Genomic DNA, 27,551 nt, shown 5'->3' with positions numbered 1-27,551 from the left:
GTGATCCTCCCAAAGTGCTGGGATTACAGGTGTGAGCCACCAAGCCTGGCCAGTAATGTCTTTCTTAATATGGCTTCTCTCAAAAGCAAATTCTGAGACAAAAGCTTATATGCACTGACTTGGGGAGGTGACTACAGGGCGCAGGAGCAGGGATCAGGGCGGGGAGTGGGGAAAGCAGGGAGAGAGGAGTGGTTAATAGCAAGGTTAATCATTGAACTGGACAGTGCCGTGAGTAACTGGTGCTAGATTTTGCTGGGACCTCCTGGGGGGCCTTGTGCAATGCATCTCAGAACTGTCAACCTAGGAGATCAAAGAAGGAAGCATTTTTCTGTCAATACCCACTCCTCTAACTAAACAACATAAGAAGGAACATAGTTTCCACTTAGGGCTTATAAATAAGTAGTATACATAGTTCCTAGCTGCATAGTATTTTGTTATACAAGTGAGCCTGTTCTTTTCTTAATGGACATTTAATTCACAGCCCTGGTTTTTATCAAGATGCTATAAACATCAAAAGGGGCATGACTTTGGTGAAGGGATCAATACCAGGGCTGAGGACTCCTATTTTATCCCATTTCAAGACTTTGGCTGGGCAAGGTGGCTAATTCCTATAATCCCAGCGTTTTGGGAGGCTAAGGTGGAAGGATCACTTGAGTCCAGGAGTTCAAGACCAGCCTAGGCAACATGGCAAGATCTTGTCTCTAGAAATCATTTAAAACTTAACTGGGCATGGTGGTATGCACCTGTGGTCTCAGCTACTTGGGATGCTGAACTGGGAGGTTGCTTGAGCCTGAGAAATCGAGGCTGCAGTGAGCTGAAATTGTGCTGCCGGACTCTAGCCTAGCAACAGAGTGAGACCACCATCTCAAAGAAAAAAAAAAAAAGACTTTGGCACATTAAAAAAATATTTCATTTTGCTAAAACAATTCTCTCACACTAACCTATTCAGAACAAAAATAGAGAAGAGGTAAAAATAGCTTCTAAGTAGCCAAATAGATGACAGACGGTCATGCATTCCAGATGGAATGGGCAGTCCTGCATGCAGTGTCACTCTGGTTTTGTCTTAAATCTCATACACTTAACTTGTAAGTATCTTGTATCTTTATTAGGATCTCACTTAACCTCATTTTACTTACAAGTTTAACTAGATTGGTATCCCAGTTACTATTTCCACAGCAAAGGAGAAGAGGAAGGAAGCCGTTAAAGGAAGTCACACTGACAAAGCCAAAATTTAAAAAGTGACCACTGACAGTCACAGAGGAGGCAAAAACAAAACAAAATCAAACAACAACAAAAACCTTTTAAAAATGACATAAATATGCAAAGAAGATTGGCATTCTGTCTACTCTACAGAACCATAAAAAACTCTGAGGTTCACAGCCAGAAAGAATGGTTAAGATTACACTCAGAGTACTCTTCAGGAGGCAAGGAAATGAATAATTTATTCCATGCTATTGTATCTTTGCATGCAGTATTGACTCAGTATAATTATTCTTTTTCTGTAATATGTTTTAGAGAGATTTCCTAATAAGTAGATTTAAAATGATGAAAAAGTTGATTCTTGCTTGAACCCAGAAGGCGGAGGTTGCACTGAGCTGAGATTGCTCCATTGCACTCCAGCCTGGGCAACAAGAGTAAACTCTGTTTACTCAAAAAAAAAAAAAAAAAAAAAAAAAAAAGAAAGTGATTCTGAAAGCTCTGGGGAACTTCACTTTCCAAACAACCATTTTCCATGGAGTTTTAGCCAAGAAATTTCCTCCAGCAAGACAGAAGGGGAATGGCTTCTCTGCCCCTCTGCACAAGGGGGCGATGTCTACCAGCCTCTTTCTCTAATTTAGGCCAGTGGTGCCATCTTGGGAGTGCACTTTTTGACAGTCACCTTCAGTCCTTGCATGGTGATGGCTTCAACTGGGGAGGCAAATGTGGAGTCTTTCATCTGCCTTCCTAGAAATGTTTGGACATGTTAGAAGTGAGCTAGAATGCAAAGGGTAAGAAAATTATCCTTTTTCAGGAAGAAAGGAATTTGGGAACTTCTTCTACAAAAACTATAAATAACACACGTGCCATTCATGCCTTGTTTAGTTTGTTTTATTATTAGTAAACAGTAATATCCCAGCAGTGACATCAGCTAACCAGAATATTTGTGTGTGTATGTGTGTGTGCACTCACGTGTGTGCAAGTGCTTGAATTTAGCTAATAGTGTGGGATAGATTTTTAGGCCTTGTTCTAGAATCTTGTAGTCCATGCGCCAATCCTGATATCTCTAGTGTTATTACTGTTATTAACTCTATCACTCCATTGTGTCTGTCCATTCACTGTCTTTTCTTCTATTTGTCCTTTTTCTTTGTCTTACATGCTGTGATAGATACAATAATGACCCCCCAAAAGGTGTCCATGTCCTCACAACCAGAACCTGTAAGTGTTATGTTACACAGCAAGGGGAATTAAGGTTGCAGATAGAATTAAAATTGTTTATAGCTGGCCTTAAAATAAGAAGATTATCCCGAGTCCTTAAGTGGATAAGGTAGAGGCAAAAGAGTTAGAAACAGAGAAATAGCGTTGTGAGAAAAAACTGCTACCGATAATTTTGAAGATGGAACAAGGTCCCAAGCCAAGGAATGTGGCAGCTGCTAGATGCTGGAAAAGGCAGAAAAACAGATCTCCTCTAGAAGCTCTAGGAAAGAACGCAGCTCTGCTGACACCATGGGTTTAGCTCAGTGAGACCTATTTAGAACTAACCTCTAGAACTGTAAGACAACGTATTTATATTGTTTCAAGCCACTGAGTTTGTGGTAATTGGTTATGCCGGCAATAGGAAACTAATACACATGCTCATAAATTGCATTTAAGAAGTATTTGCTGACCGGTTGCAGTGGCTCATGCCTGTAATTCCAGTACTTTGGGAGGTTAAGGTGGGTGGATCGCCTGAGGTCAGGAGTTTGAGACTAGCCTGGCCAACATGGTGAAACCCCATCTCTACTAAAAATACAAAAATTAGCTGGGCGTGGTGGTGGTGCCTGTAATCCCAGCTCCCTGGGAGGCTGAAGCAGGAGAATTGCTTGAACCCGCGAGGCGGAGGTTGCAGTGAGCTGAGATCACACCACTGCACTCCAGCCTGGGCGACAGAGTGAGGCTACGTCTCAGAGGACAAAAAAAAAAAAAAAAAAAAAGATGTTATTTGCCACTGGATGCAGTGGCTGATGTCTGTAATCAGCCTCCTTTGGGAGGCTGAGGCTGGTGGATCACTTAAGGTCAGGAGTTCAAGACCAGCCTGGTCAACATGGTGAAACCCCCGTCTCTACTAAAAATTACACAATAATTAGCTGGGCGTCATGACACATGCCTGTACTCCCAGCTACTCGGGAGGCTGAGACACGAGAATCCGTTTGAAACCATGAGGTGAGGGTTGCAGTGAGCTGGGATTGTGCCACCGCACTCCAGGCTGGTCGACAGAGTGAGTCTCTATCTCAAAAAAAAAAAAAAAAAAAAAGAAAGAAAGAAAAAAGAAAAAAGCATTTACTTTGTGCTTAACATTGTACATGGGGGAAAATACAAAAGTAAAGTAAATGTTGTGACACTTTCTCACAAGCCGTTGATATTTCAGAAGATGAAATAGCATTTTATTTCTTATCCCATTAGCTATCATGTGATGCTCATAGTTGCCTAGGTAATTACTAATTCATCTAGTCATCTATATTTATGGACTATTTTTTTCTGTGCCGGCATTGTGCATACAAAGATAAATAAAATATAATGATGAACAAGATATAGCTACTTAATATAAACCAAGAAAATTCTTCATATCCACTACCACCCAGTCAGCTTTTCCTGCAGTCTGTTCCTAATCACCCAAGTCCTTAAACTCCAAATCTACAAAATAGAGCTGAGGTTTTCAACTAGTGGTGTATGTGAGTGTCATTGCTGTGGTGGGCATTATGTGGCAGATAAAAATACAATACCTGGATCTGTCAAAGTAAAATTGTGAAATGTTCAGAATGAAATCACAGTGAAAGTAGTATATATTAAAACTGTGGAAAGCAACCAAAGTGGTATCTACCTAAATATGGAGCCACTCTCTTTTGTTGTTAATTTATTGTTGTATCATACCATAATCAAACAACATGATATCACCCATATGAAATCAAACATTTTTTAACTTGTTGAGATTTCTTTTGTGGCTTGTTTTTTTTTTTTCTAAATTTTTCTTACTGTCTAAAGCAAGGTAAAGAATTACCTAAGGAGCTTTTACAAAAAGATCTATAGCAGTAGTCTGCCAGAAATAAAATCTCAACAAGTTAAAAAATGTTTGATTTCATATAGGTGATATGTTGTGTGATTCTGATGTAATACAATAGTAGATTAACAACAAAAGAGAGTGGCTCCATATCTATACATTTGGAAACTAACAAAGCACATCTATATATAATTCTCTGGATAAAGAGACAGTCAAAATAAAATTGTGAAATGTTCAGAATGAAACCACAATGAAAGTAGTATATATCAAAACTGTGGAAAGCAGCCAAAGAGGTATTCAGAAGGAAATTTATAGGCTTGATCTTTTATTAGAAAATGGAAAGATTCAAAATAAAGTACTCAACTCAAGATAGAAAAGGAACAAAAAGAAATCCCAAAGAGTAAATGAATTTACAGCAGATTAAAGATAAAAGCAAAATTAATGAAGCAAAACAACCTTCATAGAACTGGTTAATAAAACCAAAAGTTTGTTTCTTGAAAAAGATGAAAAAAGCAAACTTTGGTTGTGATAAACATACAGTATTAGCATTAGTAGTAGTAGTAGTAAGGAAGCATGTATATAATGCTCTATGGCAGAGACATTCTTTACCCACCAGAGGTATGTGTGCATCCATACCTTTCCAGGCACTCTTGGTTGAGTTCGATGCTGGTGATTGAGCTACAAGAGGAGTGACATGTGCCATATCTGAACCAAACCATTTACAAGCCTGTATGCAATCCTTCAGCTCCTGTCTTTCTCTGCAGCTGTGATCTGGAAAGCCATGTGCTGAGACAGTGAAGCCATTGGATGGATGCCTCCTGGTTTACTGAGTTCCCAAAGAGAGGACAGATGCTAGGGAGTTGCCCAATTGCCATAGCACTCGTGTGAGCAAGAAATTGAACTTTGGTAAGTTTCTGGCTTTTTTTTTTTTTTTTTTTAATTTTTTTGTGAGATGCAGTCTTGCTTTGTCGCCCAGGCTGGAGTGCAGGGGCATGATCTCGGCTCACTGCAACCTCCGCCTCACAGGTTTAAGCGATTCTCCTGCCTCAGCCTCCTGAGGAGCTGGGACTACAGGCATGTGCCACCATGTCCGGCTAATTTTTGTATTTTTAGTAGAGTCGGGGTTTCACCATGTTGCCAGGCTGGTCTCAAACTCCTGGCCTCAAGTGATCCACTTTGGGACGCCTCAGCCTCCCAAAGTGCTGAGATTATAGGCGTGAGACACCCCACTGGCCCTCACTGGCTAACGTTTCAATGTAGCATAGCCTCTCTTATCCTGATTAATTCATGTTTTGTAAAATGTGTTCTTTGAGAGTACCTCTCAGTTATTAGATAAATACCTGTAACTTACCAATTTAATTTTAAAGTTAAAGTGTAGGAAGAGAGTAGAAAAGGAAAGATAAGCCGAGCTCTTCCAAGTTCATTATTTTTTCTGTTTGTTGACAGACAAACATACTGAAGTCCCAATCAGTTACAAAGACCTAATAGGCCACATTATGCGCATCCACAAATACATATATACCTCCAAGTCTGTAGAATAAAAAAGAGTTTCCAGCTACTTTCGATACTGTTTTCTGTTTAAAACATTTTTCTTAATTTGTTAATTCACTGTCACTTTAGAAAGATGGTAAGATGAAGCATCAGCTCTTTTTTTAATCTCTTCAATAAACTATCGTGCTTATCACAATTCACTCATTACAGCATGTTTCCATCAAAATGAGAGAATGAAAATAAAACAAAACCAATGTCTGTGCATTAAATTACCTATAACTGAATTTGACCTGATTCTGATGCTAATTCTCATATTAAGAATGCAATAGAGCAAGCCACTTATTAACACTTATTGAAATGCTAGTTCTATGATATTCACACAGGCATGTTTTAAAGTATTAGTCATATTTCTAAAATTTACAAAATATTGAAGCATGTAGTGGTTAAATGCATAGACTCAACTTGCCTGAGTTCATGTCCCAAGTCCATCACCTTAATAGCTAGGTGACCTTGCCCATGATTTAACCTGTTTGAGCCTCAGTTTTCTCTTATGTAAAACTGGAATAACAATAATAACTACCTCAAGAGGTTATGAGGGGGATTACAAGTGTTACTGTATGTAAACTGCTCAATTAACATTGTTGTGGCTGTTGTTAGTGATGATAATGATGTTCGAGATTAAACAGGTTTGAGGGTGGTCCCAGAACTGTCACTGGTGAGCAGCTTTGCCTCTATCTGTGTATCTTTGAGCAACTTACCCTCGCTCATCTTCAGTTTTCTTGTGTACAAATGCAAATAATTACAGTTATTTGATAGACTTCCAGAGAGATTAGAGTATTATAAATAGTGGTAGTGCAGAAATGAGTATACAAAGCCCTTAATAAAAACAATTATTATGAAAACTGATCATTGGAAAACTACTATTTACCTATATAGCACATGTATCCAAAATAATATTCTCTGTTACCGTGCTCTTCCACTTCCTCCTGTGCCTTCAACATTGCTATTATTATCTCCTGAACAACAGGTCGAATTCTAATACCAAGAATTCGAATATATTACCTAATATTCTTTTGTGTTTGTATTTTTAATGCCTACATTTCATGAGATTTCATATTTAGAAACTTGAAAATCTTTTTGTTGTTGTTATACAGATTTTACTTGCCCATGTTGGATTTGACTCAGAGTCTACATGTTTGCTTTTTCTTTTTCCTCTTTTCTTCCGCCTCCCCTCACTCAGTCCTTCTGATCCTCCTTCCATTGCTTCCTTCATCTCTTCCTTCTTTATAATTAGGTATGCCTCCAAACTGTGCTCCAGGAAACTCTCCATGGTCTAAAGGACTAGGTCTGTTTTGTGGAAGAACAGCTTTGAGAATGTAGCACCTTTTTTTGGCTTTCAAATGCCCGTCTAAGTGATTACCTATCTACTCTGCCACACAGAGGCTACCATTGTTCCAGTTATTGCTTTCACTCTCAGTTTTGCCTAAACTTCACATTCTCCAAATGCACTAAATATTAATTTCAGGTTGCAATCATTTGATCATTTTAAACTCATGCTTCTTTCTTAAATGCTACTGTAAACTTATTAGCTCCAGATTTCCTATTGATTACTGATTTGAAGTCCTTAAAGAGAATGCCAAACAATTAAAATTCAATGTAGCCTGGCAAAAATACCACAAGAATATAAAGTTATTCCAGGGAAAGCAAACCATTTCTTCCTTGAATTCTAGGGCTATATCCATTTGTTCGTTTGGCACCAAGTTGCAGGGGAAATGGAATTATCTAGGTTGTCTTCAATAAAGAGGATTCTTACTTTCTGAAAATGTCAAAGCACATGGACTGTTTTAGGACTCGAGTATATTATTCATATTTTATTTCTAAAGAAGAAAACATACCAATGAATATTAACAGCGATTGTGTGGAACTTGTTATCTCTTCTCTGAAGAGAGGAGGGTGATTGTGAGGTTTGGGGAGGTTAGGAAGAGAGTTACCTCTCCAGGCATGCTTGGCAAGGCTCTTAGATGAGGGAGTGTGGAAGAAGGGACTACCATGAACTTGATAGATTTGTGGTCAACCTCCTTGGCTCTTCTGGGGAGTAGGGGCACATTTTTGCATATTCATTTTGAGGGAGCAAGATGACATCATGGTAAGAGAACAGGCTCTGGAGGCAGACATAGCTGGCTTGAAAAGCCAGCTCTATCATTTGCTAGTGGCTTGAACTTGTATAAATAACTTCGCCACACTTTGGTTCCATCATCTGTAAATAGAGACAGTAGTGACACCTTCCCTCCTCCAGGGCTGTTGTGAGGACTGAGTGACAGAATGCATGGAAAGCATTTAGCACAGTTCCAGGCACATGGTAAGCTCAGCAAGTGTCTAGTATTGTTACGGTTGTATTAACATTATTGTTATTTTACTATTATTGAATTCTAGAATTTAGTAATTCAGTTTAGTTATGGAATGAGAGTTTTTTTCCTCCTCTAATCCATCATGTGATCCTTGACTTCAACATCTGACTTTACAATTAGAAGGGCTTATTTCTTCTCATGCATTTTAAAAATGTTTGCTAAAATATATTAAGGGTAAATCTTCCTATTCTCTTCCTCGCCACCCTTTTCCTTGTCCATTTAAATACATTAAAACTGCTTGTCTAATGAGGCTCTTACTATATGCCATATAGACATCAGAACAAAGTGGTCACTTGCTCCTGCCATTGGAGATATGGATTTGGACACAGTGGAGCCCTGTTGGATGAGACAGTGTTCTAGGACTCTCAGGGGCTTGGCTGCTTGGGTTTGAAGGTCTTGGTGCTCTCATTCTCACTAGGGTTGATTTCCTTTTTGGAGCCTGGGGGTTATTATGGGGCTGTTTTGGTCTGGTGTCTGGGGACATCTCTAGACATCTGTGTTGGATTCTGGGAAGCTTTTCCTCCTTAGTTAATGAGGCTGCCGTATGTGAGAGGAGCATATCTCAATCCCTCCCTGGCCTTTGTCAGCTGCATGGATGCTGGGAGAAGTGAATGTCAGCCTCTGGTTGAAACTGAGAGGTGACAAGGGAACAGAAGCCTGCCAACAGACAGGCGCAAGGTCAGCACTGAGACTGCAGGGCTGAAATCAGAATGTGTGCCCGGGATCCTGTTGGCTTAAATGATCAGTGATTGCTTCCTCACTTCAATGATGTTTTTGAATATATTTTTTATTTACAGAGCGCTTTCATGTACATCAACTTGCATAATCTTTACAAGAGTCCAGTCACAGGGGCAGGGGAGGTCTCACCCTCGTTTTATGGAGAAGAAAATGGAGGCTTTTCTCAATAAATTTTCCTAATATGTGTCAACCCATTTTCTAACTCTTGGTCCCACTGTTTAGAGTGTTTTCTTGGCTGGGCTGACCTTATTTCTAGGTAAAGACCATGGCTTGAGGCCCAGTGGGACAACCTGCAGGCACCAGATAACTTCTACTTTCCTGCATGATTTTCTGAGATTCCATCATTTTAACCAATTATTCCTCTGCTTTAGCCAGTACCTCTCTAAGTTCTCTCTTAAAAATGCAAAGAAGGCCGGGCGCGGTGGCTCAAGCCTGTAATCCCAGCACTTTGGGAGGCCGAGACGGGCGGATCACGAGGTCAGGAGATCGAGACCATCCATCCTGGCTAATACAGTGAAACCCCGTCTCTACTAAAAAATACAAAAAACTAGCCGGGCGAGGTGGCGGGCGCCTGTAGTCCCAGCTACTTGGGAGGCTGAGGCAGGAGAATGGTGTAAACCCGGGTGGCGGAGCTTGCAGTGAGCTGAGATCCGGTCACTGCACTCCAGCCTGGGCGACAGAGCGAGACTCCGTCTCAAAAAAAAAAAAAAAAAAAAAAAAAAAATTGCAAAGAATCCCTAGGAGGGGTAGGTAAGTCATCAATGGTAAGTCAGTTTGTCACATTAAGTACACTCTTGACAGCCCGCTGAGATCAGGGCAGTTAGGGATGGAATTAATGATGGCAGATGGGGAGAGGAACCTCTGGAGTTTGATACACTGTCTGAGAAGGGCAGGCTGAGGGGGGTCCATTGGTTTTCTATTGCTGTGTAACAAATTACCACAATCTTAGTGGCTTAAAACGACATCCATTTATTGTCATACAGCTTCTGTGGGCTTGCCTTATCTGGGTCCTCTGCTCAGGGTCTCACAAGGCTGAGATTAAAATGCTGGCTGGTCTGCATTCCTTTTAGGAACTTGGGATCCTCTTCCAGGCTCACATGGTTATTGGCAGAATTCAGTTCCTTTGGGTTGTGGGACTGAGGCCCACATCTCCTAGAGGCCACCTGTAATTCCCTGCCATGCAGCCTTCTCCATAGGCAGTTCACACCATAGCCATTTGCTTTTTCAGTCTCTAAGATGGAGTGTTATATGGTGCGATGTAATCGTGGGAGTGGCATTTTGAGATTTCACCTGAAAATCTCAATCTTTAGTCAAAGCGGGGTGCACATTCTCATGGGAAACAGCTGGTAGGAACTGAGTAGTGGCTGCCACCTTGGGAAGGGAAGGTGTCTTGGTTTCCCAAAGTCTCTGCCTTCCGCTGGTGCTGCTTGTGCCTGCTACCCAGCCTGCTTCAATCATTGGCTGTGCCCATTTGTCTGTTGATGGCATTTGAGTTTATGACAGGGGATTATAATCTTGAAGGAACCTGAAGAAGTGTAGGACTTCAGGAAATGGAATAAAAATACTCTGATTGAGGAAAGGGAGTGGGCAGAGGTAAATCTGGATCCACACCCTCCCATGTGTCTCATTTTAACATAAAAGAAGGTGGGACTACACAGATCCGGCTTCTCTTCCTGGCTCTTCACTCACATGTGTGGACTTGAGCCTGTACTTTAATCTCTCTGAACCTCAGTTTCCTCATCTGGGAGGCTGCTCTTTCCCCAGAGTTTCTCATTCAAATAGTCTTGGGTTGGGGCTAGGAATCTGTAGTTTTGACAAAGGCCCATGGTGACATTTAATGGTCAGGCAAGTGTGGATACAAAGTCCATTCAAAGCAGTGTCACCATGCCTGGCTAATTTTTATATTTTTAGTAGAGATGGGGTTTTGCCATGTTGACCAGGCTGGTCTCGAGCTCCAGACCTCAAGTGATCTGCCTGCCTCAGCCTCCCAAAGTGCTGGGATTACAGGCATGAGCCACTGCGCCTGGCCTTAGGCACCTGTGTCCGTTCGTGTCACTCTCCTGACAAGTGATTTTTCTCCTGCCTGCACATTAGAACACCAGATAGATGCCCAGGTCCCACCTCTGATGTTAGAACTTGAAGGCAGGGGCAGGGGCAGAGGAGGCTTTGGAAAAGAATCTCCCCCAGCAGATCCTAATAAGCAGCCAGGGATAGCCAATGCTTAATAGACAGGCTGAACATTAACCAGCAGCTATAGGCTTAGGAAATAAAGGCCAGCTCCTGGTGAATGGCAGTGACAATTGGGGCTCATCTGACAGGCAAGGATTCCGGAAAAGATTTCAGTTCCATCAGGAATATTCTCAGGGAAAAAATATCAAGAAGTTCAGAGTTTAGGAAACTGAGTCAGAAACCAAACCATATAGACTGGTCCATCACAGCAGGGCAGGGGAAGTGTGTATGTAGTACTTTGGGTCCCCCTTCCACCACCACCACTCCCTTCCCAGCCACCCGCAGCTGGCTTCCTACATTGATAAAGCCATGCTATTCAGGCCTGTTCAGGTCCTGAGCAGGGTGCAGCTGCCTGCTGGGTCACTACAGGGGATGACAATTTGTGTCTTATCTCTCAAAATAGTTTGTAAGCTACTGGTGGGGCAGAGCCACTCAGCTCAGTAAAATGTAGGGGCCAGTAAACGTTGGTTGAATGAATGAATGAGAGGTGAGCATTCAGCCTCACTGTGAACATTTGCCTGAGTCTGATGCGTGGGGTCACTTTGATGCACTCTCTCACTCTCAACCTTCCTGAGAACACAGAAGTTAATGTCTGGGTCTAAACACTCTCTACCAAACTGAGTTCAATCTGTAGACAGATGATAATTAATGAGAGGCCCAATTTATACAAAATCTTTTATTTCCAGCCAAAAGCAAGTCGAGTGCCTATAACATCTTGGTTTAAAATGCAAAGCAATCATTTTTCTTTTCTTTTCTTTTTTGAGACAGGTCTTGCTGTGTCACCCAGGCTGGAGTGCAGTGATACAATCATACTCCATACTCACTGCTGCTTCCGACTCCTGAGTTCAAGGGATCTTCCCATTTTAGCCTCTCAAGTAGCTAGGACTACAGGCACATGTCAATCTTCTTAATTTTTTTTTTTTTTTGTAGAGATGGGGATCTTGCTATGTTGCCCAGGCTAGTCTCGAACTTCTGGCCTAAAGCAATCCTCCTGCCTTGGCCTCCCAAAGTGTTGGGATTACGAATGTGAGCCACTGTGCCTATAATTTTTCATTGAAAAGAAAAATCCTTTTGGTTTTAGAATTTCAAATTCTGGAACACATTTTCCCAGCCAAGGGAAATTTTTAGTAACTTATAGGTGTGGAAGCCTTATTATAGGCAAACTTGGATTTTAATATTACACTATCATGTTTGAAAATAGAAGAGAATTTTAAGTAGTCTAATAAAAATGATGATTATTATAAAGCTTTGTAGTTAAAAGGACATGGGATTTATCAAATTGTGCAATTTAATATTGCATCGTCTATTATTTGTCATTCATGCCTCAAGAAATCTGTAAAAATGACAGGACATGAGGCAAAGAAGGACACATATGCTTCATGAAGTCCTGCTTGGGGTAGGACTTCGCTTCTCCTGTAAGGACAACTGCTAAAATATAGTTTGGTCAATTAATTCACTTATTTTTGGTCCTATCTCTTTGTAATACACAACATTGATTTGGTTTAATAACTAAAGAAAGCCTCTAAATATTTCACAGCTGACAGTCCTGATGAAAACTTAACTCATAGCAAAGTTGTTTTTGATTTATGAGCTTCTTGGGGCATCCGTGGTGCTCCACAAAGCATGGGAAAGACAAGTTTATGCTCTGGGCCTTCTGTGAGTGCTTAGCATTTAGATAGCAGTGACAGTTACGAGCGTGAGTGGCTTTGTGAGTTATTTGGAATGATAACCTCCTGGTACGAATGACAGGCAGTCCTCCCTGGGGAAAGATGACTATACTGGGTATGGTCATATGGTCACCAGTCATGGCATTGGGAGTCACTTTTCTAGAAGTAATGATAAGCATTTAAGGGGCAGAAGGATTGGGGAGGGTAGCAGGGAAAAATAAAGGCATTCAAGGTGAGGAAAGCAGCATGACCTAGGCGCAAAGGTGCTGTATCTGGTGTGTTTGTACGATATATTTTGGGGACAGAATTCAACAAGGCTGAGTAGCAGGGTGGACCCAAAAGGTGAAGGATCTGGACAGGCAGACCTTGGCATTCCAGCAAATGGAAAACAGAAGGTTTTATATTGAAGATGTTTGAATAATGATTTTTTTTTGAATGATTACCATACACAGGTAATTATAGAAGTGCTCCTACATTGACTCAAAGCAACCCTGTGATGTAAACACTATTTTTAGTATCACATGTTGTAAATGAGGAAATGGAGCACAGTAAAGTGGCAGAGATAGGATTTGAATCCAGTCTGTTTCGTCCAAGAGCAAATACACTTAATCACTAGGCTGCCTAGTATTCCTTAACATAATAAGTGGTATTTAAGGACGGGTAAATCTGGTGGTGATGCGCAGGGCTGATCAGAAGGAAAAAAGTGTGGGGTTGGGAAATCCAGTTAGGAGACTGTAGCAATAATTATAGGCATTCCAGAAACCATTCTTATCTTTGCTTCCTGCAAATGGAATGGATTTCATCCATTCCCACTATACCTATGCTAAATCCAGTCTCCATCATCTTCCAATTCCTCCCTTGCCCCCATCCACTCCCTTCACACTGTGCAGTAAGAGGGCCTTTGTAAAGAACAAACCTGATTATGTTGCCCCTTTGATTAAACCCTTTGTGTAAGATCCATACTCGTGGGTTATAAGATTTTTCATGAGCTGGCTCTTGCTTTTCTCTCCAGCCCCATGACTAGGCACTGGTGTCCTTGAGACAGAGTCTTACTCTGTTGCTCAGGCTGGAGTGCAGTGGTGTGATCTCGGCTCACTGCAACCTTCACCTCCTGAGGTTCAAGCGATTTTCGTGCCTTAACCTCCTGAGTAGCTGGGACTGCAGGTGTGTGGCACCATGCCTGGCTAATTTTTGTATTTTTAGTACAGACGGGGTTTTGCCATGTTGCCCAGGCTGGTCTTGAACTCCTGACCTCAAGTAATCTGCCCTCCTTGGCCTCCCAAAGTGCTGGGATTACAAGTGTGAGCCACCATGCCTGGCCTTAGGCATCTGCGTTCTTTCATGCCACTCTGCTGACCAGTGATTTTTCTCCTGGCTGCATGTTAGAACACCAGATAGGTGCCCAGGTCCCATCTCTGATGTCAGAACTTGGGGCAGGGACAGGGGCAGAGGAGGCTTTGGTAAAGAATCTCCCCAGCAGATCCTAATAAGCAGCCAGGGATAGCCAATGCTTAATAGACAGGCTGAACTCCACGTTCTGGAGCGACCTGCTCTCTTCCCTCTCTGGGCCTATGCTGTTCTTTCTGCTTAGAGCACATTTTCCCTCATCCCCTTTCGCCTGGTTGACTCCTACGTAGTCTTCGGATCTTATTTATCACTACCTCCCTAGTGCCTAGAAGAGTGCACACGGTAGACTTTCAATAAATATCAGCTAGAATTAGTTAAATGACTGAATAACGCCCTCTGCAACCCAGGATATCCACATTCTAATCCTCAGAACCGGTGAATATGTTACCTAACATGGCAGAAGGGACGTTGCAAATGTGTTCAAGTTAAGGATCTTGAGATGAGCAAATAGCTTGTATTGTCCAGGGGGGACCCATGTAATCACAAGGTTCTTATAAGAGGGAGGCATTGCATTGGAGGGAGGGAGGAGATTTAAGGACAGACACAGATATCAGGGAGGGAATGCTGGTCAGGTGCAGTGGCTCACGCCTATAATCCCAGCACTTTGGGAGGCTGAGGCAGGAGGATCACTGGAGTCCAGGAGTTTAAGACCAGCCTAGGCAACATGGCGAAACCCCATCTCCACAAAAAAATACAAAAACTACCAGTAGCGGCCCCTGTAATCCTAGCCTCTCGGGAGGCTGAGATGGAAGTATTGCTTGAGTCTGGCGGGTGGAGGTTGCAGTGAGTCAAGATTGTGCCACTGCATTCCAGCCTAAGTGACAGAGTGAGACCCTGTCTCAAAAACAAAACAAAACAAAAAACAAAGTGAGAGAGGCAATGCTATGCTTTGAAGCTTTGAATGCTGGCTTTGAAGCTAGAGGAAGGAGCCATGAACCAAAAGAACATAGGTAATCTCTAGAAACCAGAAAAGCAAGGACACAGATTGTCCTCTAGAGTTTCCAAAGAAAGCACAGCCCTGCCAACAACCTTGATTTTGGCCCAGTGAAGTCCACTTCAGACCTCTGACCACCAGAACTATCAGATAATAAATCTGTAACAATAAATATTGTTTTAAATAACTAAGTTTCTGTAGGCCATTGAAAACCACCAATGAAAAAATGTAATAAATAACTAAGTTTCTGGTAATTTGCTACAGCACCGATAGGAAACAAATACATGTGCCATATCTGAGAAGCTTTTCTTCATCACCTCTTGCCCCAGGGGCAAGTTAAGTGCTCCCCCTGCTCACTCCCTTACACTTTGATGTTTCTTTTCTGTGCCTCAGTTTTTCCATGTGTAAGACAAGTACTTACTTCACTGGGTTCAGATGAGGGTTAAATGAGTTAATATCCACAAAGTATTTAAAATAGTCCCTTTCCCATAGTAAGTGCCCCATAAATGTTACTGTTGTTATTACCCCATCACTGCCCACTTATCACACCATTGTATTTGCTGAATGAAGTAAGTGAGTGGGAAAAGAGATTGAGGAGTATGATTAATACTTCCGCCTGTCTCGTGGGCTGGATCCTGGAAGAAAGGGATCTACCTTTCCAGGGCCTCAGCAATCGTTCCTTCTAGAACCTGACTACCAAATATTTTTCCCCCTTCATTTTGCCGTTTTGGAGGATCTGTTTCCTGGGTTTCCTCTTGCACATGCCCCTTGGATCCCTGCTCTATTGCCTGGAAGCCTAGGGCCTCGCTACGCTTACTGGCGGCTGCAGCTCCAGGAACCCAGTGTCCAAACTGTGAGTCCTTCTGCTGCTTTCAGGAGGGAATGTAGATCATTTCAAGAAAAAAGGAGAGGGATGAGTCAAAGAAGCATAGATGACTTCAAGCTAGCTGACTCAGAGAATGACTGAGAGAAGAAAACTGGAGAGGATGGGAGGACAGTAGCTGGGATGGCTTCCCTTGCTGGCTGTGTCCACGGCACTTTACCCAGCTGCCCCAAGCCTCAGCTTACTGTCCTTCAAGTGGAGCTGATCACGGCACCTGCTTACAAGAATATCATAAGGGTTAAAGGGAAAGTGACCCTCGAGCAATTAGCACATGCCCCATCTGCACACGGCACCCTCTAAGTGTCAGCTGGCATTCATTTGAGTGGGAATGATGAGAAAAGGGTATGACCTGTAACAGCAATTTTCCAACTTTTTGGCCTCATAAGGGCTCCTTTATACTCTTAAAATATTATTGAGGACCCCAAAGAGCTCTTGTTTATATGTATATCTAGTAATATTTGCCACATAAGAAATTAAAACTGAAATATTTAAAAGTATTAATTCCTATAAGAACAATAATAGACCCATTATATGTTGACATATGATTTAAAAATATAAACATAGTTAATTCTTCCAAAACAAAAATAATTCTGGTGGCATTGCTTTACATTTTTGCAAATTTTCTCAGTGTCTGACTTAATAATTAAGACAGCTGCATCCTCATGTCTGCTTCTGTACTCAGTCTGTTGCAGTATCACATGTCACAAGTCACATAGCCTCTGGAAAACTCCACCGTACACTTGTGAAATAATGAGAGTTAAAAAGGCAAATGACATCTTGGTATTATTATGAAATAGTTTTGACCTCAGTGACTACCTGTATGGATCTCAGAGGTCCCCAGAACACACTTTGAGAACCACTGACCTATAAGATCTTTTTGAAAAAATGTTTTCAATCTGTGTGTATAGACCATGATAAAAATGAGATTAAATATTACCTCCATCACATGGGCAAACATGGAAAAGTTTGACAAAAATGGAAAAGTGTTTCTGAGAGTATGAAACTTTGGGAGCTCTCAACCTCTGTTAGTAGGAGTATAAATTATATAAATTGGTTTGATTACTTTATTAAATGTTACTAAATATCTCTTTAAAGTTAAAAATGCTCATATTCTATCATCCACTTATTCTGTTCCTTAGGAGAATTAAGAAACAAATTATGATACAGTTACATAATTGATGACCACAATTGAAGACTATACTGAGTAGTAATAGTAATAGAATACCAATGAATAGAAACATATAATTCACATAATAGAATGTTACAACTAAAAATGAATTAACTAGAGCCATGTAAACATGAGTACATCTCAGAAACAATGGTGAGCAAACAGTAAGAGATTCAAGTTCTGTGTACCATTTATTTTATTTTTTAAAAATTATTATTATTATTATTATTATTATTATTGAGACAGAGTTTCACTCTATCACCCAGGCTGGAGTGCAGTGATATGATCTCGGCTCACGGCAACCTCCTCCTCCCATTTTCAAGCAATTCTTTTGCTTCAGCCTCCCAAGTAGCTGGGATTACAGGTGTGCACCACCATGCCTGGCTAATTTTTGTATTTTTTGTAGAGACGGGTTTTCACCATGTTGGTCAGGCTAGCCTTGAACTCCTGGCTTCAAGTGATCCTGTCACCTTGGCCTCCCAAAGTACTGGGATTATAGGCGTGAGCCACTGTGCCTGGCCAGTGTACTGTTTATGTAAAGTTTGAAAACATGCAAAGCAAAAATATATGTTGTTAATGAGCACACACATATGTAGTGAAAGTATAGAGTCATGCATGGAATGAGAAACACCACATTGAGGACAATGGTTACCCATGAGGAATGAGATAATGAAATCAGGGAGGGGTCTTGGAAGGCCTTAACTGTATTCATAATGTTTTATTTATCTACTTAAAAAATTTGAATGAGGAAAACCTAGTTAAGTTCTGCTTAAGCTGGGCAAAATAATATGGCAAGAAAAGAAGTCCGATAAAAATGATAATGACAAAAAAATTAAAACTCTGCATAAAGCCTTTGGACAATGACTCCCAATCCTTTGCTCATGTTGTCTATAGGGACAGTGCCTGTTTATGAGGAGCTGGGTTTCAATTGTTCATTGATGATTGATTGCAGGGTGCTTACCATGAATTTTCCCACAGCAACAGTTAAGCACATTGCCTAAGTGCCTAGACTAGGCCCATTTGCCCGGCTCACAGAAACCTATTAACTTTACAACCTGCCTAACCAATAGTAAGAGATGAGCAGGGTTGAGAGGTAGTTGATTGGGAAAGTTTGTTCTGACTTAGAGAGCCAAACATATCCTCTCTCTGGCAGACCTGGCCTTATCCTTCCTCTGCCTTCCTTTCCAGTCACGTATTGGGATAGGAGAGTCTCATATTCCTGAACCAATCAAGGTTGGCTAGGGTAGAAACCCTCTCCAATAGAATAGCCTGGGGTAGGTGAATGGTAGGGGAATTTGGGGATGTGGAGATATGGGAGGGGCCAAACCTGCCAGCACAAATCCCTGAGTTGGAATAACTCTTTTCTTTTTTTTTGAGACAGAGTCTCGCTCTGTCACCCAGGCGATCTCAGCTCACTGAAACCTTCGCCTCCAGGGTTCAAAGATTCTTGTGACTCAGCCTCCTGAGTAGCTGGGATTACAGGCGCATGCCACCATTTTCAGATAATTTTTGTATTTTTTGTAAAGCTGGGGTTTCACTATGTTGCCTAGGCTGGTCTTGAACTCCTGACCTCAAGTGATCTGCCTGCCTTGGCCTCCAAAAGTGCTGGGATTACAGGTGTGAACCACCACACCAGGCCAAGTTGAAATAACTCTTGATTCTCAATCTGCTTTGGAGTCATCCCTCACTGATTTTCTTCTAAGACTTCTTTTACTTCCTGATTTACTGCCACGTGGTTTCTAACCTGACTTACCTCTTCTGTTCCACTGTGGAAAAAGCCACTGTGCCACGGAACCTCCTGGAGCCTCCCACACAGTAGACACTCAGTTACTGGTCACTCCGTAATTTCCTTCTAGGTGGGGCTGAGGGTTTGGTTGGAAAGAAAGATTTGAAGACGTGTTTATATACATTTTACACAAGATGGAAGCGGCATTGGTTGTCCCTCCCTACCAATCTCAACAAGTGTCAGCTCTCCTCCCCCACTGCCACTCTTCTCAGCATCGGCAGTGAGCACTCAGCTTGGGGATTTGGCAAAGAAGGCAAAGACTAAAAATAAAAAGCAAAAGGAGAGTTAAGAATTTCAAGCATTCTGTAGGAGCCTCCATTAACTGTTGGTTCTGATATTCATTGAAACGTAGGTCCAGCTCGTTACGAGTACCTTTGAATTACAAGTTTTTTTTAAACAATAATAACATATTTAAAAAGACTGCTTATCATTGGGCATTCCTTTTCAGTACTTGTTACAATGATATGTTTCAACAGCTATAGATTATAGGCACATATACTTTTTATCTTCTTATTCTTTATGCTCCTACCTAGTTGTCACATTTGTTTTTTTAACACCTGGCAATATTCTGTCAGTGGCTATTAACGGAGTAGAGAACATGTGTTCTGGAGTTCTAACTCAGGAAGAACATCAAGACCTGAGAGGGTTGATTCAAGAATTAGAGGTCACAATAGATGTAGCATATTTACAATAGTATCTAGCTAGACAGCATAAAGGCTGACTAAATGTTGGCTGTTATCTGTAATCATATCAACTCAATTAACTTCATCTTCCTTCTTTACAATGTAAGAATAACTTCTGGTGGGGAGCGCGTAGGGTGAGGGCAAGAGTAGGGTCTCTGGGGTGAGGCACTTGGAGAGGTGCCAGGGTCATTTAGTAATGCTACAGCAGATATTTTTTAAGCACTGCCTTTTTTTTTTTTTTGCCAGCTTAGCACCAGACACTGAGCAAGCTTCCTGGTCCTTGAAGATACAAAAAATGAATGTCATTTTCTGCTCTCTAGTTGCTCAGTGTGTAGTCAGGAAGATGTGAAATGAAGAAACCACACGTGGGAAGAATGTTCATCCCAGGAGGTCAGGGAGGAGCTAGACCCACACTGGGCTGATGCTCACACTGAACTGGGTAGGGTTCCTCCTAGGAATTGGTCAACTTTTTAGGCAATGACACTAGAAAAAATGCATAGAAGCCAGATCATGAAGCAGGTTGTATGCAGTCATAAGGAGGCCCCTCTCCCTCTGCCCTCAACAGGTGATTCGAGAAATTAAAAAGCACAGGAGGGACAGAAGAAATGAGTAATGAAGGTTTATTCTTTATTCCTCTCTCATATTTGTTTCCATCTCTATTACCCCTGCAGATTGGGCCCTCCGTAGCACAAGGGTTATAGTTGGGGAAGAGGAGGAAAGAGGAGAGACGGGAGAAATTCTAGATAGTGACAGTGGAGAGGAAAGGGGAGTTTTAGGAGCCCACTGGCTGGTGCAGTCATTTGTATTTAAGAGATGTATGTAATTTAAGCTTCTAAAAGCCAGAGACTGCCCTAAAAAATAAATTACCCATGCTATACAGCAATTCATCAGTACCAAACTTCATCTCCTAGTTATTTATGAGTTTGCATAACTTGAGTAGGTGCCAGGCAAATTTTTCTGAGTTTGATTCTTCATTTAGTATGTTTATTTTTGAATATTTTCTAAAGTAACCAAGTTAAAAGTTAGATCCTCACACTGAAAGGTGAAGAGTATTAATGTTTGGGAGTAAATAAAGCAGTCATTCCAATAACTCCCAATCTGAAACAAACTTCTCTCAATTATGAGGCAATTAAGCAAAGTGAGGTGGTGTTTTGACGTGAGATATATGAATAACTGAGACTGTAAAGCTAGCAGATGGCATATCAACATATCAAGTTTGTGAGGTAGTTCTGTGAAGTGAAAAATATGTACAGTTCCAAAAAATATTGAGGTTGACCTAAATACGTTTGCTTATGCTATATGAGTACAAGGCTAACTATGCAACATTGTTTAAGTGATGACTAGGATACTATTTAAATATCTGAGAGAACAAGTTGATTCCTTTAGCATTTTTTTTTGAGCAGTCATTTCAATAAGTGCCTTAGAAGTTATATGAAGACTTGATTTCAACTCTAAGAATAAACTACATAATGTTTCAAATCTAATATTATCTAGAAGATCCCAGATGTCATGATACAGTTTAGTTTGGAACAAGAAATAGTAATTAAAATCAACCAGAAACTCTAGTGGGAGATCATTCAAAAACTTCATATGAGAGAAACTTTAAGAGGCAAATAATATGAACAGTGATTTCATCAAAAAGGTGTAAAAAATAAACAGATGGGGACCGTGAAGAAAAAAAGTGTTATAAAATATCTAATGTTTTTCTTCTAAATAATTTCCAAAAATAATCAAACCTGTAAGAGTTGTATAATGTGTAGTTAGTAATTATTGTATCTCCTTGAGTTTCTTTCCCCTTTAAAAATATTTCTGCCTGTGGCCGTATATACAGAATTAGAAGAATTATACCAGCTTCTCAAAACCAGTAACGGGCGAGGGAGGTAAGCAGACAAGGTAAGCAGTCATCAGCAATTGTGGTTACGTTCAGCTGCATGGAAGAGAAACCTGGCTTCCTAGGCTTATACGAGGAAGGTGGATATTTTCCTCATGTGACATGAACCCACAGCGGGACAGTCCAGGGCAGGTACTGGTATCTGTGAAGGCCACTGAGGACCTGGGCTCCTTCCTGCTTCTCCACAGTCATCCTGGCTGGAAACTCAGCCATGTGTTTATGCTCCAGGCAAGAAGAAGTAGAAGGATGAGAAGCAGAGACCTGCAGCGCTGGTGCCTTTTTCAAAAGCTTTCCTGGAAGCTCCACCCTGTGATTTTTTGCTTACATTTAATCAGCCAGCACTGGTTCCATGGCCTCCTCTAACCATCAGGGAATCCAGGTCAGGGCAGGGTTTTTAAACCGAGTACCTTGCCACCCCAAATGAATTTGAGTTCTCTTGATAAGAAAGAAAGGGAGAATGCTTTTATTTTTGATTTTAGAAGTATTTATGTTACCCTGTTTGCCATCAAAAGGAAGTGAGGATTAATCTGTTTCTGTTATGATCTTTCATTTCCTGCTGTATATTATAGTACGTGGTAGACATTCAACAAATGTGGCTGATTGATGAATGGATTCATTTAACCAGTAATTATCAAGCATACTACATGTCGATGTTCTGTTATATTTAAAAAGAAATATATATTCCTATCCTTGGGGGATTTATAGTTGCAACTTCAGACATTCATATATATGAAATGATTAGAGAACAATCCAACTGATAAAAAGAGCACAATTCTTCATCTGTGTTTTGCTTTCCATTTCTTGTGCTATTAATGTACCTGCTACACTGGATTTGGTTCCAGGACTATTTTCATCAAATCATTTGGTTAAATATGCCCAGTGTTGGAGAAAAAACAATGGAGGCATTAGACACTTGAGTTTTCATAGCATCAGGATTGTGGATGGTCATACAGCTTTTGTGTTTCTCATTTTCTCTCTATAAAACGTGCCATAGCAATGGCCGTCCAGCATAGGCGTTGGATAGACAAGGGGAGACAGAAGACAAAGAGGAGCCTGCCTGGACTCTGAAGTCAGGCTTCCTGGATTCCTCTTCCAGGTTGCTGTTTACTAGCTGCGTAACCAAGGGTGTATGTCCCACTTTCCCCATCTGACAAGTGGGACGATCACTGTACAAACTACAGGGGCTGATGTGAAGCTCGTGCTAACATATGAAAACTATTTAGAAAGAGCTTGGCACATAGTAAACACTTAGTCAAAGTTAGCTACTATTATGTAGTATTTTCCAATGGTTTATTTAGAAGCAAAATAGTATCAGTCTAGAAGTCCAGTCTTGTTTTTCTCCCAAACATGTTTTCACAAGTGCTTCCATGGTCTCCTTCTCCTTTTCCTCTTCCTCTTCCTCTAAAAACATATTTTGCTGTGTCTACTTGGTCATCTTTCACTAGGCCAGAGAAAGAATCCCTGAGGGGACAGGGGGAGCAGCTGAGTTGGTGGGAGAAAGAGCCCAGCAGGTTGAATGCCTCGAACTGCTGTGATGAGCTCTTGAGCTGGGTGCCAATCAAAGTGAGCAGTGGGGCTTGCCAGGAGAGATGTTAATTTCAGCGGTCACACATGTCCCTGTCTGGACTCTCCCTAGGACTCTTGGCCCTACCCTGCAGTGGTTTGAAATGGATTTTATTAGGCTTTCATTACATTCTCATATCGTTTTTTTCGTTCGTATCTAAGCTACACGAGAGCCAGTGTAGTGCTTTGTCCTTGGCTAATACTCTACCCAGACCTCTCCTGAATGTCCAGCTCCCTCTCTCTGTGGCACCAAATCTAGAGTGAGGTCAGGGGCCCGGAGACTCAACTCAACTTGTTAATCAATGAAGCAATGAGGCTGTTTTGTCCCTTTCTTAAATTTCTTTCTAAAGCAGAATTATAAATAGGATACTCTGTGACCTGTGGGCCAAAAAGGGAATGATCAGGCAAATGGTTTTTGATTATAATATCTATTATGAACATAATATATTAATAATGAATGTCAAGGATTTGGCTCGAAGACAATAGAAGTAAAGACACCACATGTCTGCTCTCTTTCTCCCTTTCTGCAGTACTGATTTCATAACTTATCTTTAGGTAGAGTGGAAATTAGATTTTAAAAAGTGAGTAAAGGCTGGGCGCGGTGGCTCAAGCCTGTAATCCCAGCACTTTGGGAGTCCGAGACAGGCGGATCACGAGGTCAGGAGATCAAGACCATCCTGGCTAACACGGTGAAACCCCGTCTCTACTAAAAAATACAAAAAGCTAGCCGTGCGAGGTGGCGGGCGTCTGTAGTCCCAGCTACTCGGGAGGCTGAGGCAGGAGAATGGTGCAAAGCCGGGAGGCGGAGCTTGCAGTGAGCTGAGATCCGGCCACTGCACTCCAGCCCGGGTGACAGAGCGAGACTCCGTCTCAAAAAAAAAAAAAAAAAAAAAAAAAAAAACAAAAAAAAAAAACAAAAGTGAGTAAAAATTTTCACCCGAAAAAGTAACTTGCTAATTTTTATCTTGACTAATGAAACTCCATTTTGTCTTACACTGTTTGCAAACAAAAAAGGAACAATAATCCATACTAATAAGTACATCTGAGAATGCCTTTAAAATCCCTTTATTTGCCTAATTGGAGAAATTTTCTGGAATGATTGTCAGCAGAAAACAGTTACAGCATTTGTGTCTAAATATATCTTCTTGCTTTTGTTCTACATCCACCTGAGTGTTTTTAAAATTCTTATGTAGAGTTGATCTTCCTTTGTTAAGGATACTAGTTTTCAGAATAAGTTTTTGTTTTTTTTTTTTTAAGAAAATCATTTAAAACATTTATACTACCCTAAGCTTCCACAGTTCTTGTTGAGAGTATTTTTCTCTTTGAATTTCAAGGGAATGATGTCTTGTTGGCATGTCTGATGTTGTGGATATGGGTTTCACTTTACTCAAGCAAAGCATTTAGAAAACTCCAAGAATTTCTCTCATCTTCCTGCGTTGAGGGAAATGTAAACAGTGACAAACAGTTCTTCAAACTCTCCGTGATTTTTTTTTCTTGTGGTGTTACTTTCCACAGAGTTCAAACACTTGGGCTTTTAAGAAGAGATAATAATCTCATTTGACAGTAAGCAATAGCTATTATGACAAAGATTAGTCAATATTTTGTGAAATACCAAATTATCAAGTAGTTTGGATCTGCTAGACCCCTCCCATTTCAATCATTATGCATGAACTTGATGACCTTCATCCTTGTGACCCCACAAAGATCTTTATGACACTTATGTGTGAACTTAGAGCATTTTCCTACTAAACCGCAGCACTCCTAACTCTTTGTTTGGGACAGAGGAGCTTCCTGTGCATTATAGGCTATTTAACAGCATCCGTGGCCTCTCCCTATTGCTAGTAGGACCCCTTCCTCTACTGTGACAATAAACGATGTATTCTGACATGGCCAAATGTCCCGGGGGGGCAATATTGCCTCCCATTGAGAACCACTGTTTTACAGCAATCTTCGGTCCAGGAGTATAGTGACAGTTTTTCTCTACAATGAACAAAATTACTAGAGGATGTTAGGAGTTAGAAACCCCAGATTGCTGATGGGGCATCATAGGCACAGAAGTTTACACACGCCCAGTCTGTAATAAGAGGGGAGGCCAAGTCCCACTTCCCATAGTGCTTGGATCAGTCTGTCTGATAGTGCTTGCTTGATAATTACCGGTTAAATGAATCCATCAATCAACCACTTTTGTTGAATGTCTACTATGTACTATAATATGCAGCAGGAAATGAAAGGTCATAATAGAAATAGATGAATCCTGACTTCCTTTTGATGGCAAGCCTCACTTTGACCAGTCAGGATACTTGCTGGTGATGTAAAAATATTTCCCAGGGATTTTCTAATTTTTATGTTTTTAACTACAGGAAAAGAAAAATATCTTTTCCTTTACCCGTCATAGGTTGATGGCTGAGGTCCCCACAGCAAAAGACAGATTAACAAAAGCATACAAATGTATTTAATATAAATTTTATGAGCACCTTCATAAAGAAATGAAGACGCCCATGAAATGGATAAATATGAGTATTTTCATGCCAGGTTTAATGAACAGTGAAGAGTCGTGGAGAAATACGGTAGGGCGAAAAGGGTATGATCTAATGGTAAGGCACTGGGGGCAATTTAGCAAGACATGATTGTTCAGATTCTTTTCTGTGACCCCAGCTGGGTCTTCAGGGATAAGGATGTTTTTTTCCTCCAGGCATAGGGAGGGCACCTGGCACATGAAGCTGTTAGCACCTGCTTCAGAGAAGGGTAGCGGTGTGGTGAGAGTGGACTTTCTGCTTCTATCATTTTTTTCAAATTCTTTCAGCTGAAAATATTCTGGGATAGTCTGTCCGGAACCCAGTATCATAACTTAGACATATATTAAGTATATAAAAAAAAGAAATTTTAAGTAATGGTTGCAGTAGCAATCAGTAATCAATCAAGTCCATTGAAAATGAAAATTGTGGCCAGGCGAGGTGGCTCATGCCTGTAATCCTAGCACTTTGGGAGGCCAAGGTGGGTGGATCACCTGAGGTCAGGAGTTCAACCTGGCCAACATGGCGAAACCCAGTCTTTACTAAAAACACAAAAATTGCTGGGCGTGGTGGCACGCACCTGTAATCCCAGCTGCTTGGGAGGCTGAGGCACTAGAATTGCTTGAACCCGGGAGGTGGAGGTTGCAGTGAGCTGAGATTGTGCCATTGCACTCCAGCCTGGGTGACAGAGCCAGATGTCGTCTCCAGAAAATAAATAAATAAATAAAATTGTAAGGAGTTTTATTTCCTTTCTCCCAACCTCTGTCTTTTAAAAAGTTATTATTTGTTATATAAGATATGATTAGATAGCAACAGCTTCCTTTTTCATAAGGTCCCCTTGAATAACTCTCATATTTACTGTATATCAAATGCTGCATCATCTAATGCTATCTTGGTCTTTCTAGCATATATTTCTTTTGTAGACTCTGAATACTTAACACATGTCTTCTGATTTATAGTTATTTTTAAAAATCTTGGTGAGATAGGAGGAACAAGTGTCATTGTCTCTTATTTATGGAGTATTAAAAGGTAAAGAGGGTTTAAATGGATTACTTAATGCCACAGACTTTATCCAGGGAAAAGGTTTGAGTAAGATCCCAGGTTTTCTGCTTCCTAATTCAATGTGCTTTCTGTTAGCCTGTTTTAATCATTTTAAATGTAGATTTATATAAAAACTTTCCTTACAAAAACTTCAGGTGATTTAGAGATAACCCGTGATTCAAATAATGCCTAAAACCCTTGTGGGATGTTGTAACGATGACAGGATAAAGTGGAAGAAAAGTGTATGGGAAATGAAAAGGAATATATCAGAATTAGTGCTCATAAACTTTGTCCCCTGCCCAAGTGCTATTTAAATTTGCTGAGCTTTGTGGATGTTAAAGAATAAATATGTGCCTCCCAATTATCAGAGACAGAACCAAAAAGGATGTAGCTTAAAGGTCTACAGAGTGCAGGCAACTAGTGAAAACTGGGGAGATGAGCTGGGTTCATGTCAGGACGGGGTAGGGATTATGGCAAACAATAGTGATGCGCTCTCTGTAAAGGGGAAGTCACTCGTCAGTTCCAGTGAAAGGATGGGCCCAGTCACGCCAAGTCGTCTGACTTTACTGAGAAACCCAAAATTGGATTTTTATGTAAAGTATTTTGATTAAAAGAACAAACAATGCAGGCCACATTAGTATGTTTGCAAGTGACGTACGCCCCACAGGCCTCAGTCCACTCTTGGCATATTTGATTTTTGACTTTGAACTGTTTTCAGATTTAGAGTTCCACTAAGAATAACAGTTGGTCTGTTGGGTGGAAAGGTTCCTTTCCCTTGAATATATGCCTGAAGATGGGCCTTGAAGGTAGCTTGACTTTCTTTCTTTCTTTCTGTCTTTCTCTCTTTCTCTCTCTCTTTCTTTCTCTCTCTTTCTTTCTTTCTTTCTTTCTTTCTTTCTTTCTTTCTTTCTTTCT

The sequence above is a fragment of the Piliocolobus tephrosceles genome, chromosome 11 (assembly GCF_002776525.5).
Source record: "Piliocolobus tephrosceles isolate RC106 chromosome 11, ASM277652v3, whole genome shotgun sequence".
Lineage (NCBI taxonomy): Eukaryota > Metazoa > Chordata > Mammalia > Primates > Cercopithecidae > Piliocolobus > Piliocolobus tephrosceles.
This window is presented reverse-complemented; position numbering follows the sequence as displayed.